This window comes from Lissotriton vulgaris, chromosome 7, assembly GCF_964263255.1.
Source record: "Lissotriton vulgaris chromosome 7, aLisVul1.2, whole genome shotgun sequence".
NCBI lineage: Eukaryota > Metazoa > Chordata > Amphibia > Caudata > Salamandridae > Lissotriton > Lissotriton vulgaris.
The window spans coordinates 799,829,408-799,841,435 of NC_141695.1; positions in this window are offsets into that span (position 1 = coordinate 799,829,408).

Here is a 12,028-nt window from a genome sequence, read left to right on the forward strand (position 1 = left end):
AACGTACTCCTGCTGTTTTCTTGGCTTGGGTGCGGAAAGACAAGTCTGGTTCTAGCCAGACTCCAAGGCTTTTGATCGCATCTTTGGGGGCCGGGGGATCGCCCATACATCCCGGCCAGCTGAGCGGCGGGAGAAGGGTAGTTTTACTGAAACACTCATTGTACCTTCCAAAGCAGGAGCAATGCAAACATGACTGTAGGTCTGCCACCAATAGCCTGGCTAATCAGCCCTTAAAAATAACCCTTTTTTGATAGCCCTAAAGCCTCCTTTTAAATTTTTATGTCACAGTTAAAGCAGGGTGCATAGCATTTTAAAATAGGATATGTACGTGTTTAATTTTCCACATGTCTTAACAGTTAAAAAGTTATTTTCTCTGTAGCAGGGGTGGCTGCTTCCATAGGGAAACACTGGATTACATTATAATACCTCATAATGCTAAGTTCAGATTGGCATCAACTAGAGAAATATCCCAATTGCTCTTTTTAATATTTAAAGAAAATCCAATTTAATGGTAAAGTTACATTTTGCCTATTACAGAAAAGGTACTTTTACCTCTGCCTGCCTAAAGTCTCTGGAGGCCTTTCTAACTGTAAGTATTCAACTGTCACCTAGCAGCTTTATTGCTTCCCTGTGATGAGGTGTGAACTGCTCCCAGGACAGGGACAATGGGCTTTGAGTGTAGGAAGGTGTGCTCCCCTTGCCACAATGGCCTAATGGCTGTGCCCAGACCCTTGGTGCACTTAAAAAGGCCTCCCTTATCACCGGCAGATGTAGCATACATCATGGTCTGCCTCCCCTTTTGTTCTCCCCTCCAGCCAGACACCAAACGTAGTGGGAGGGAGTGCGGCACCAGAAGTGGTTTAGAGAGACCACCCGATGAGGCAGTGATCATCCTCTTTGACATTAGTGTTAAATCTTGCTTGAATGTCACATCCTGCTTGGCAGGTCTGTTGGGGTTTTTACATATCATGTTTGCGGCATAATTCAAAGGAGGGCAACAAAAAGCTAGAATACTTTGTGTCCACTGTCTGGCTAAATCAAGGCTGAGCTTTCAGCAACTAGACTTCTGTCTCTGAGGTGGTTGGGTGTACAGGACCTGCCTAAAAATGGATTTTAGTGTTAGATGTGGACGGATGGAATGGTTTCTTACCTGTAATCCTAGTTCTCTCGCCGGGGAATCTTCATTGAAATCATAAGCACTGAATAGCCCGTCCAGGTGCGGGTACCCCTGAGCAGTTCTTTCAAATTCACATCTACTTCGCCTTACTTCAGAAAGATCAGGAAAAATATGTGACATACATGTTATATTTTGCAAGCATAAAAACAAGCTATATTAATAATAATAATTTTTAAAGCGCCTGGTTACACTAAGGCCAGTGTGTCCCCACACTATGATACAGCAAACAATAGTTAAGAGTAACAAGTACCTCTATCTCTGCCTACAGAGGCACCACCTCCCTCTACCCTAAAGGAAAGAGATATGTTTTCAGTTGTTTACGAAACACCAATTCTGAGGTCTCCAACCGCAAAGTAGATGGGAGTCTGTTCCAGTGTTGGGCTGCCTGAACACGGAAAGATCGCCCTCCCATTCGGGCTGTTCTGAGCTTGCGAACCTTAACCAGCCCCATACCGCTGGATCTCAGTTGATGCGAAGGAATGTACAGGGTCAGCAGATTAAGAAGATAAGCAGGCCCTTTCCCCTGAACATGCAATGACTTATCGACAGGGTTTTGAACAACACCTGTTCCTTAATCGGAAGCCAGTGCAGTGTTTCTAGAGCTTTCTTGTATGATGATCTTTTGGACAACATCAAGACCAGACGGGCCGCAGCGTTCTGTATACGCTGTTGCCGAGTAATGCACCTGCTGTTAGCTCCCAGATACAGGGCATTCCCATAGTCCAGCCTAGATGTGATGAGAGCATGGACAAGGGTTTTCCTAGCTGTAGTGGGCAGCAGGTCGAGAGTCTTCCTCATGCTCCTCAGGATACCAAACCACAGGCCTGCCACTCGCCTTGAGTGGTACTCAAAGGAGATTTTACTATCAAGCCAGATTTCCAAATTTCTGACTTGTTCGCTGGGAGTGGGTTGAGGTCCCAGCACCTGCGACCACCACTCAGATGTCCCCACTGAAGGTGCTTTCCCCTCAGTCAGCACCTCCGTCTTACTACCGTTTAGTTTTAAACAGTTATCGGCCATCCAGGCAGCTACTTCCTGCAAACAAGCAGAAAAATTACAGGCTGCTGTCTCATCTGATTGTGCGAGAGACACGACAAGTTGTGTGTCGTCAGCGTACGTTACAACTTGCACCCCAAATCTCTCAGTGATCCCTGCTACTGGCGCCACGTAGAGGTTAAAGAGAGTGGGGCTCAAACTGGACCCTTGTGGCACCCCCTGTTTCAGCCTGATGTCTTTGGACCGGTATGGCCCCTGAGCTACTTGAAAGCTGCCGTTATGTAGGAATGACTCCAGCCACTTCAACGCTTTACCTACCACACCACCATTTTTTAGACACTGCAGCATGGTGTGATGTGCTACAGTGTCAAAAGCAGCACTTAAATCTAAGAGAATAAGTGCAACTGTCTGACCTTCATCCACCAACTTCCGTATGATCTGTCGACAGAAGCAGGGCAGATTCAGTAGAGTAGGACGCCCGAAAACCCGATTGGGTGGGGTGAAGCAGTTTGTAGGTCTCAATATGGTCTGTCAGTTGTATATTGACGACTTTCTCCACGATTTTAGTGAAGTAGGGGAGAAGTGAAATAGGACGCAGGTTATCAAGTTGCTCTATGCTAATATTAGTTTTTTTTAAGAGGGAGCACCACAGCCTCTTTCCAAGCTTTCGGAACCATGCCTGAACCAAAGGAAAGTTCTAGAGGATGACGAATGTGGGGTTCCAAGATCTCCACCCTTTTTCTCAGTATTTTCGCAGGCGCAGGATCATTCGGAGAGCCCGATTTAATTTTGGCCGCTATTTTGACTAGGAGATCCGATGGGGAAATGCTAAAGGAAGTAAGATTCTCAGTCCCTTCAAAATTTATAGGGGCCTCATCTGTCCTGCCTCCCACTCTGGCCTCCACCGGAAAGGAGGAGTAGATTTTCTCCACCTTATCTGAGAAAAATTGAGCTACACAATCACAGGATTCCACTAGCCCCTTCATAGGAGGTGCACTACTAGATAAGGAGGATATTTCTTTAAAAACAGAAAACAATTCTTTAACTGAATTATCAGCTCCCTCAATTCTGTCCCTATAATATGAAGTACGGGGTTTCCTAATTAAGACATGATAGCCCTTGAGCTTAATTTTGTAGTCCCTTCTATCTGCAGCGGTAAAGCCTCTCCTCCAACGTCTCTCTAAGCGCTTACAAGCTGCTTTTTCCTTCATGAGTTCGGGCCCAAACCAAGGTGCAGATTAGGCATGGGCGGAAAATCCGTTCCGCTCGCGGATTTTGCGGATTTTCGGGAAATCCGCAATCCGCGAGATTTGCGAATTTCCCGCAAAATCCGCGAGCAGCGGATTTTGCTCGCACTGCTCGCACTGTTCGCGTGAGTTCGCGCCCCGCGAATAAGTGCAAAATTGCAGAAATACGATCTTAGCAAAACTGAAAGTAACTACTTACCAGGTTCAAAAGTTCAGGCTCATCATTAGTAGCCATTTCCTGTAGTGCTTCCTGAGGGGCCCCTCCAGAGTTCAGTTGCCAGTTGAAACTATTATGTGACCCTGCTCTGAACCTCAGAATAGTTACACATATGCCACAAAGGTCCTGAATTACAGCTAAGGGAGACAAGCAGGAGCCAGGCTGGAAGTTAAAATCCATTAATCAGCCCCTAATTCATTATTGTCAGTTGGGGCAGGGCAGGTGTTGTAACTAATTTTGCAACAATGAAAGCACTTAGCAAGTGCAAAAGATCACTAATCAGGGCGCACTAAGGAAGCAGGTGCCAGCTAAAAAAATATTCTGTGACACATTAATCAGCCCCAAATTAATTCAGGTCACTTGAGGCAGGGAAGGTGTGCTTTGCTTTGCCGAAAATAATGTACACTGGACAACCAGAGGGTGTGGTGATGAAACAGAGGGTGGCATGGGTGGGCCAGAGGGTGGCATGAGTAGTCAGAGAGTGGCAGTGGTGACAGAGAGTGGCAGTGATGAAGAAGAGTGTCCCAAACAGGCTGGACACGTAGAAACAACAAGTTCGCGAAACTTGCGACCCGACAGGTAAGTTCGCAATTTGCGAAAGTGTACAAAACCCTCGCGAACTGGCAGAAACACGGGCGAACACAAAAAAAAAAAAATTCGCGGGAATTCGCGGATTTTGCGGATTGCGAATCCGCAAATCCGCAAAATTCGCGAACGCGAGATCCGCAAAATTCGCTCATGCTTTTAGTTTGCCTCAGTGGTCCTTTGTTTGACAAATTTGCCAAATTTATTTAATTACTTAAACATTTTGAAGGAAAAAATGGTCTTCCCTTAAAGTCACTTAAGAAAAATTGTGGCCTTTAAAAAAGCATCCTTCACAAACGCTTTTACTTCTTATTAAATTAAGATAAGGAGTAATGCAGAGCAATGTAGCCCTCATAGTCTGCAGCATTGAAACAATGCAAATTGGACACTGTGCCTTTAACCTGTTTACCGCGGCGGACATTCCACCGCGGTTCGGGCGTTCTACACAGTAGGCGGGGCTGCGTCTGCCGTTGGTCGTGTGCAGCCCCCAGAAGGTAATGCTCCCAACGCGAGCATGTAACGGGTTAAGGGACTCTTAACCTTCAGTGTTCCATCAGGTCCTGTAGTTGGCAGTTTACTCAGTACTTTTTGACGAGCGTATTAGTAGTAGTGCTACACATATATGATATCTTCTGTCAGGGAGGAGGGAGGGTTGCTTATGATTTTAATGGAGATTCCAGCGAGAGAGACGTAGGATTACAATTAAGAAACAATTCCTTCTCTCTCACGGGATCCCTATTGATCATAATGAGCAATCTCCCTCTCCCCGAAATATCCAGTGAAAAAAAGAGATAAAAAGGAGAATAGTATAATTAGGCAAATAAATTCTTTAGAGATGCTTGCCTCATTTGGCTATCAGCCTTAACCTCAGAATCAAGACAATAGTGTCTCGTAAAGGTAGGAACTGATCTCCAATTTGCAACTTTGCAAATCTCAGCAATTGGGATGTTCCTAGGTAAAGCAGCAGTAGCCGATTTACATCTGATATAGTGAGCTCCAGGTCTACCAGATAGGGTCTTGTTTGCTTTTTCATAACAAAGGATTATGCAGGTGACAATCCATCTAGACAAGTATTGTTTAGAAGGATCATATCCTGTCCGTATAGGACCATAGTTGACAAAGAGTTGCTTTGCTTTTCTTAAAGATTTTGTTCTATCTAGATACAACTTCAAAACCTTGCTAACATCGAGAAAGTGGAGAGACCTTTCTGCAGGACAAGAAAGATTCTGAAAGAATGCAAAGTAATAGTCTGATTGACATGAAAATCTGATACTATTTTTGGGAGGAATTTAGGATGTGTCCTCATCACTACCCTTTTGCAATGGAATACTGTATACGGCTCATGTGAACAGAGAGCTTGTATCGTGCTAACTCTGTAATCTGAAGTAGTGGTTGCTAAGAAGGAAACCTTCCAAGATAGGTGTTAGAGAGAAGCCTTATGAATGGTTTTGACGGGAGGACCCCTAAAGTGAGAGAAGACAATGTTTTGACTCCCATGGAGAAGAAGGTCTCTGGAGGGGAGGATATATCTTCTTAATGCCTTCCAGAAAATCTTTGACGACAGGCAATCTGAAAAAGGAAATTTGTGAAAGACATTTTCGATAAACTGTGATTGCTGCGAGATGCACTCTAATTGAGGAGTACTGCAAATTTGCTTTAGTGAGATGGAGGAGGTTTGGAAGAACAGCCTCTTCCTGGCCAGTAAGACGATTGAAATTGTCTGACACTAGATGTAGAATCTCTTCTAATTGAAGGAATAGAAAATTCTAATGGATGGCGTTTTAGCTCCTCTCATCCATGCATTCCTGATAGAGATTCAGGTGACCATATAGTATAAGTGCGGGACCCATGCAGCCAAGTTTCATGATTGAAGGTTGGAATGTTGAATCTAGCCTTCATACTTCTGAAGAATATCCAGTCTGCACTACAGCCTCCTGTGTGGACAGTCAGTAAACTACCAATGTACAGGCCATTTCAGAGCAATGGGAATCATTCTGCCTTTCAAGTGTGATAACTTGAGGATCACTGCCCGTAGTAGGGGAATTGGAGGAAAGGTGTAAATAAATTTGCCTGACCAGTCAATCCATAGGGCATGCCTCTGTGTACCTGGCTGGTAGAACCTCGAAGCGAAGCGTGGGCATTTCTTGTTTTCTCCATCTGCGAAAAGCTCTATTTGAGGGAAACCGCAATCGGAAAAGATGTTCTGAAGTAGAAAAACAGCGTAGTTTAGAACCCCTTTGTGATTATCTTGAATGATTCTACTGAGAGTGTATGAGCATTCTGGGTTTCTGGAGAATGGGCTGCTGTTACCTCTGATACCTGGAAATGAGCCACTGCCAGACTGTTTGTCCTTCCAGGGAGAGAGGTCTAGATCTCATCCTTCCCTTCTTGTTCAAATAATGCATGGTTGTTGCACTGTCCCTCTAAACAAGAAGAGAGTCTGTTCTGAACAACGGGAAGAAGCAGTCAGGGCTAGATTTACTTCCCTCTGTTCCGAAGGTTGATATGGTAAGACTGTTCCTTCTGAGATCACAAGCCTTAAATCTTTAGATGGTCCGTATGAGCACCCCATCCTGTTGAGGCATCTGGCACTATGGTTTGGGCTGGGATTTCTCTGTGGGAATTGATCCTTTTAAGGAGGTCCTCTGAGCAGAACCACCATTTGAGCGATTGTTTCATGAGAGGTGTGTATCGTCCGAATATTGTTGTCTGCACATGCACATGAAAAGACGTGCATGTGGGACCAGAGAGATGCATGACTACATTGAACGCAGGAGGGAAGAGACTTGTCTCACTGTTGAATGGGTTGTTTTCTTCAGATTGCATCATTTCTGAAGGCTAATCAACTATTCTTTGAAGGAAACACTTTTGGATGTACTGTCTCTAAAACTGCACCCAAGTAGTGCAGAGATAGAACAGGTCTCGAGATAGATTTGTCATGATTCACTTGTAGACCTAGATGGTTGATAGCGATACTGGTTATATGATAATATTGGCTTGCCTGCTGATAGGAAGATTCTTTGATGAGCCGGTCACAGTCCTGCCAAGTACCACGCATCAGGGTTAGACTAATGCATTTTAGTGCTGGTGTCCGCATCACCGCACAAAAATGAGTTAGTCATGCATACTATAGCGACTGGGAGAATTTCAAAGAAGAGCTTCATATTATGACAAAAGCAGCCACTGCAAGCAGGTGCCGCCCTACTGGCTGTCCATTGCCACAATTAGGAATTCATAGCTGACTCCTCTCAAGCTGTTAAGGAAGAATTAATGGTGTGACCTATAGTGTCAAAACTATACTAAAAATACACCTATATGACTTCTGCCTGCAGCTAAAATTAATTTGTTTCAGGCCCGGCCCTCCACATGGTCATCTGGCGTCACTGCAGAACATAAATACCAGCCAGAATTCTGCATTTGTGTTCCGGCACCAGAAATCCTGCAACGATTGGCTCAGTCCGTGGCTGATTTTTGATTTGTTTTCCTGCTACTATGCCCACCCACACAAACCGCACTGTGTGACCCTCTCCGTATGTTCTCTATGGCCATGCTGCTGGCAAGCAGCTGGCACAGTGTAGGATGGTTTTGCTGCTGTGTATAGCCTAGAATCTCTCCAACCACCTCTCCTGCCCCCCAGACAGCTCCGCCCAAAAATAGTAAACAAAAGTAGTCATCACCTGCGCTCAGCCGCTGACCACGAAGGGGTCCCTGTAGACCGTTCAGTTGGTGGGGGCAGTTTAAAGGTGGCACTGCCTACCTGCACTTAGGAGAACATATTGTAACAGGGAGCGACAGTGACCAAAGAGATCAGAGAGCAGCCTTGTCTGGCAGGCCCTGGACCTGTAGCCTCAGCACTGTCTGCAGCCTAGTCCAGAACACTGCGATGTTGACGCGCTCTGCAGGCTTAACCTGGCAGCAACTTTAGGATACCACAGGTGAGTCCAGCACAGCTGACAAACTTGAGTGCTGTAATAGAGGCAGTAGCAGGCCGGAGGAGGAGAGTTTGGGGAGACAGTGAGTCAAAGGCATAGCTGAAAGGACAATAGTTTTATTTTATCACAATTTTTGATTGTCTTAACCTTCAGGTAACAGCATATAAAATAAAGGTGGACTGCACATTTAAAATGTAAACTAAATGCAAGTTAAAGTAATCAGCAGGAAATGCAATAAGGTTCACATTATGAAACCTTATGGATTAATCCAACCACTGCAGATGTCTGAGTGTAATCAGACAGTAAAGGAATAGAATCCTGTTTGGCAGTGGGCATAAGGAGTGGTTGTTAACAACTTGTGTATTTATAGTGCTATGAGGTTCCAGCCTACGACTTATAGGACAGGGACTATGCAGTCATTATTTCAACAACATATAAGATGTCATTCAAAGTGTTGCACATCTTGCTGTGGAATGTCTCTTATAAGTACACTGATGCAATCGAATTGTCAACCATTAGCAATCTGAATACTTCCTTTGAAAAGAAATAAAAACGCATTTGCGTAGGATGTTTTTTAAAGGAACTTTTAGTTTTACTTAAGTAACTTTTAAGTGTATGACCCTTCTTTCCTTCTAAGTTTTAAATTCTAAATATAGCCTGATTTTAAGGCTGCAAAATTGAACAATTCTGTCACATATTTTTCCTGGCCTTTCTGAAGTAAGACAAGACTGAAAGAACTGCCCTGTGGTCCCTACGTATGGGCAGGGACAAGTCACTGCTTATGATTATCAATAGAGATCCCCTTAGAGAGAAACTAGGATTACCATTGTACACCCCCCCCCCCCACCACCACACACACACACAGACACACCCAGACCCAGCCCTCAGAGCTCAAGTTTAATAAGGATGAAAACTTCAGCTGTCTCAAATGTCCAAGGTGAAGTAGGGTTGCCTCAGGAACTTTTACCCCATTGGGCACCCCCCAGGGATCATTGTCTCTCACTAGCTCATGCCAGGCATACATCTGGTACATCCAAGCACCTGCTTGAGTCACCTCTTCACCTGTGGAAGATCAGAAGAAAACAAGTTACTTACCTGTAACTTTGGTTCCCCAGTATTGGAAACTTTCATAGATTCCCATGCTTTGTATCATTCCCCGTCGTCGGAATGGGAGCCTCGGTAAATAAAAATAAAAAAACATAATCATAGAAACAAAAGAGAAAATAGGCCTAGGCCTCATCTCATTTTGTAGCGTATCCCCTCTTTGTGTAAAAGAGCCCAAAACTTTCCGCAAGGACCAATCAGAACAGCCTCACCCCTTGGAACCTTCCTGAGAGAGCTCAGAGCCTCAGATTTTTGTAGCCGTTGTGCAAACAGCCACCATCTCAGTAAGAAAAAAGGCCGAGCTTTCCCCGGGGAGGAGGGTGGGCGCATGGGAATCTATGAAAGTTACCAATACTGGGGAACCAAAGTTACAGGTAAGTAACTTGTTTTCTTACCCCAGTATTGGAACTTTTATACATTCCCATTCTTTGTATAAGAATAGCTCGCAGTAAATCACTAAAAGCACATTTTGTTAGATACATGGCATCACATAACCATATGACAATTCTTATAGCAAACTTTGCTAAATTGTAACCAAGAAATAACACATTGCTGATACTAAAAAATGTGCTTACCAGGATGGAGGGATTATATGAAAAGCTCACCTCTCATTGAAAAAGATTCCTAAGGGCTGCTTGACCAACAGCAGCGCCGTCCCGTCCTGCAGACTCTAGGCAGTAGTGCTTCGTGAAGGTATGTGTACTGCGCCACGTTGCCGCCCTGCAGATGTCCTTGATAGCGACTCCAGAGAAAAGAGCCACCGATGATGCAACAGATCTTGTGGAATGTGCACGGATTTTTCTGTCCAGGGGTTGCCCGCCTCCTGATGGCAGAATTGAATCGCACTGGAGATCCAGCGTGAAATGGCACTCTTTGTTAAATGAAACCCCTTCCGTGGTGCGCTGTAGGACACAAATAATTGCAATCACTTTCTAAAGGACCGTGTGCGTTCTAAGTAGAATTTCAAACACCTTTGAACGTCCAAAGAATGTAATGTCCGTTCCGCCGGAGTAGGCGGCCGCGGAATAAATGACTTTAAGATCAAGGGTTCATTCAAATGGAATTCAGACTGCACCTTTGGGATAAATTTCGGATTGGTGCGAAGGATAAGCACATCTTTTTTGAATTGAAGGAAAGGATCCACTATTGAAAGTGCCTGGAGCTCACTAACTCTTCTAGCTGATGTTAGCGCTAAGAGGAGGGCCAGTTTCCAAGACAGGAATTTCAAGTCTGCCTTATGAACCGGCTCAAACGGAGCTTTCATGAGTTGAGCCAACACTAGGTCGAGCTGCCAAATTGGCGGAGGTGGGCGAACTGGAGGATACATCCGAAACAAGCCTTTCAAAAACTGTTTAACAATTCGAGAGGACCATAGGGACAGGCCTGAAGAAGTTCGCCGAAACCTTGATATGGCAGTAAGATGCACCTTAACAGAAGAATGTGCCAATCCAGATTTAGCCAATGATAGTATATATGGCAAGATTTGATGAGGCAGAGATTTGTAAGGATGGAGACCCTGTCTTTGACACCACAGGCAGAACCTCTTCCATTTTGCCTTGTATGTTTTATTAGTGCTGGGTGCTCGAGCCTGGGACAAAACCTCTCTACACTCCTTGGGGAGATTCAGATGACGGAACTCTCTGTGTTCAGGAGCCACGCTGTCAAGTGTAGTGACTTCGGATCCGGATGGAACACCTGACCCTGATCCCTCGTTAACAGGGACGGAATCTGTCACAAGCGAATCGGATGATCCTGGGAGAGTAGAAGGAGTTCTGTGTACCAGAACTGCCGGGGCCACGCTGGTGCAATGAGAATCAACTTGCATGGCTCCGCCTTGATTTTCCTGAGTACCCGTGGTATGAGGGGGATTGGCGGAAAAGCAGAAAAGAATGTGCCGTACCAGGCAATCGAAAGTGCGTTCCCCAAAGATACCTGATGGTGAACTTTGCTTGCGTAAAACCGGCATTTGGTGTTCTCCGGAGACGCAAAGAGGTCTATGGTCGGTGTTCCCCATACCGAGAACACACCCTTCAGGATGGTCTGGTTCAATTCCCATTCGTGATTCACCTCTGTCTGGCGACTCAGAGCATCCGCTGTGATATTGAGAGAACCTGGCAGGTGTTCGGCCTGAAGATTGATATTGTGAAGAATCGCATAATCCCAGATTCTTTGAGCTTTTTTGGACAGAGTTTGTGATCTTGTCTCCCCTTGTTTGTTGACGTACTGCATAACTGTCGTATTGTCGATCCGGACCAGCACTGTTTGATTCCAAACTCTGGGAAGGAAAGCTTGCAAAGCTAACCGAATGGCCGTCAGCTCCAAAAAGTTTATATGGCATTGGCTTTGCTCTGGACTCCAGTGCCCGCTGACTTGAAGCTCTCTGAGCACTGCTCCCCAACCTTCCAAGGAGGCATCCTTGGTCATGATCATAGGAGATGGTGGAATCCTGAATGTCAGCCCTTCTGCGATGTTGTCTTTTACCAGCCACCACTCGCATGCCTTTCTCATTTCTGGCGTTACCAACACCTTGTCGTTGAAAGAGCTCCCTGCTTGGCACCATTGTTTGTCTAGCTCCTCCTGCAGAGGACGCATCCGCAGCCTGCAATGCCGTATTAATGGTATGCAAGATGACATCGACCCGAGCTGGGACTTGTAGAGTCGTACTGAAAGGCATTTCTTTTTCAGCACCTGGCACGCAGAGACAATCAATTTCTGCTGACGTTCGTCTGCCGGACGAGCTGTGCACTGCTTTGTGTCCAAAATGGCCCCA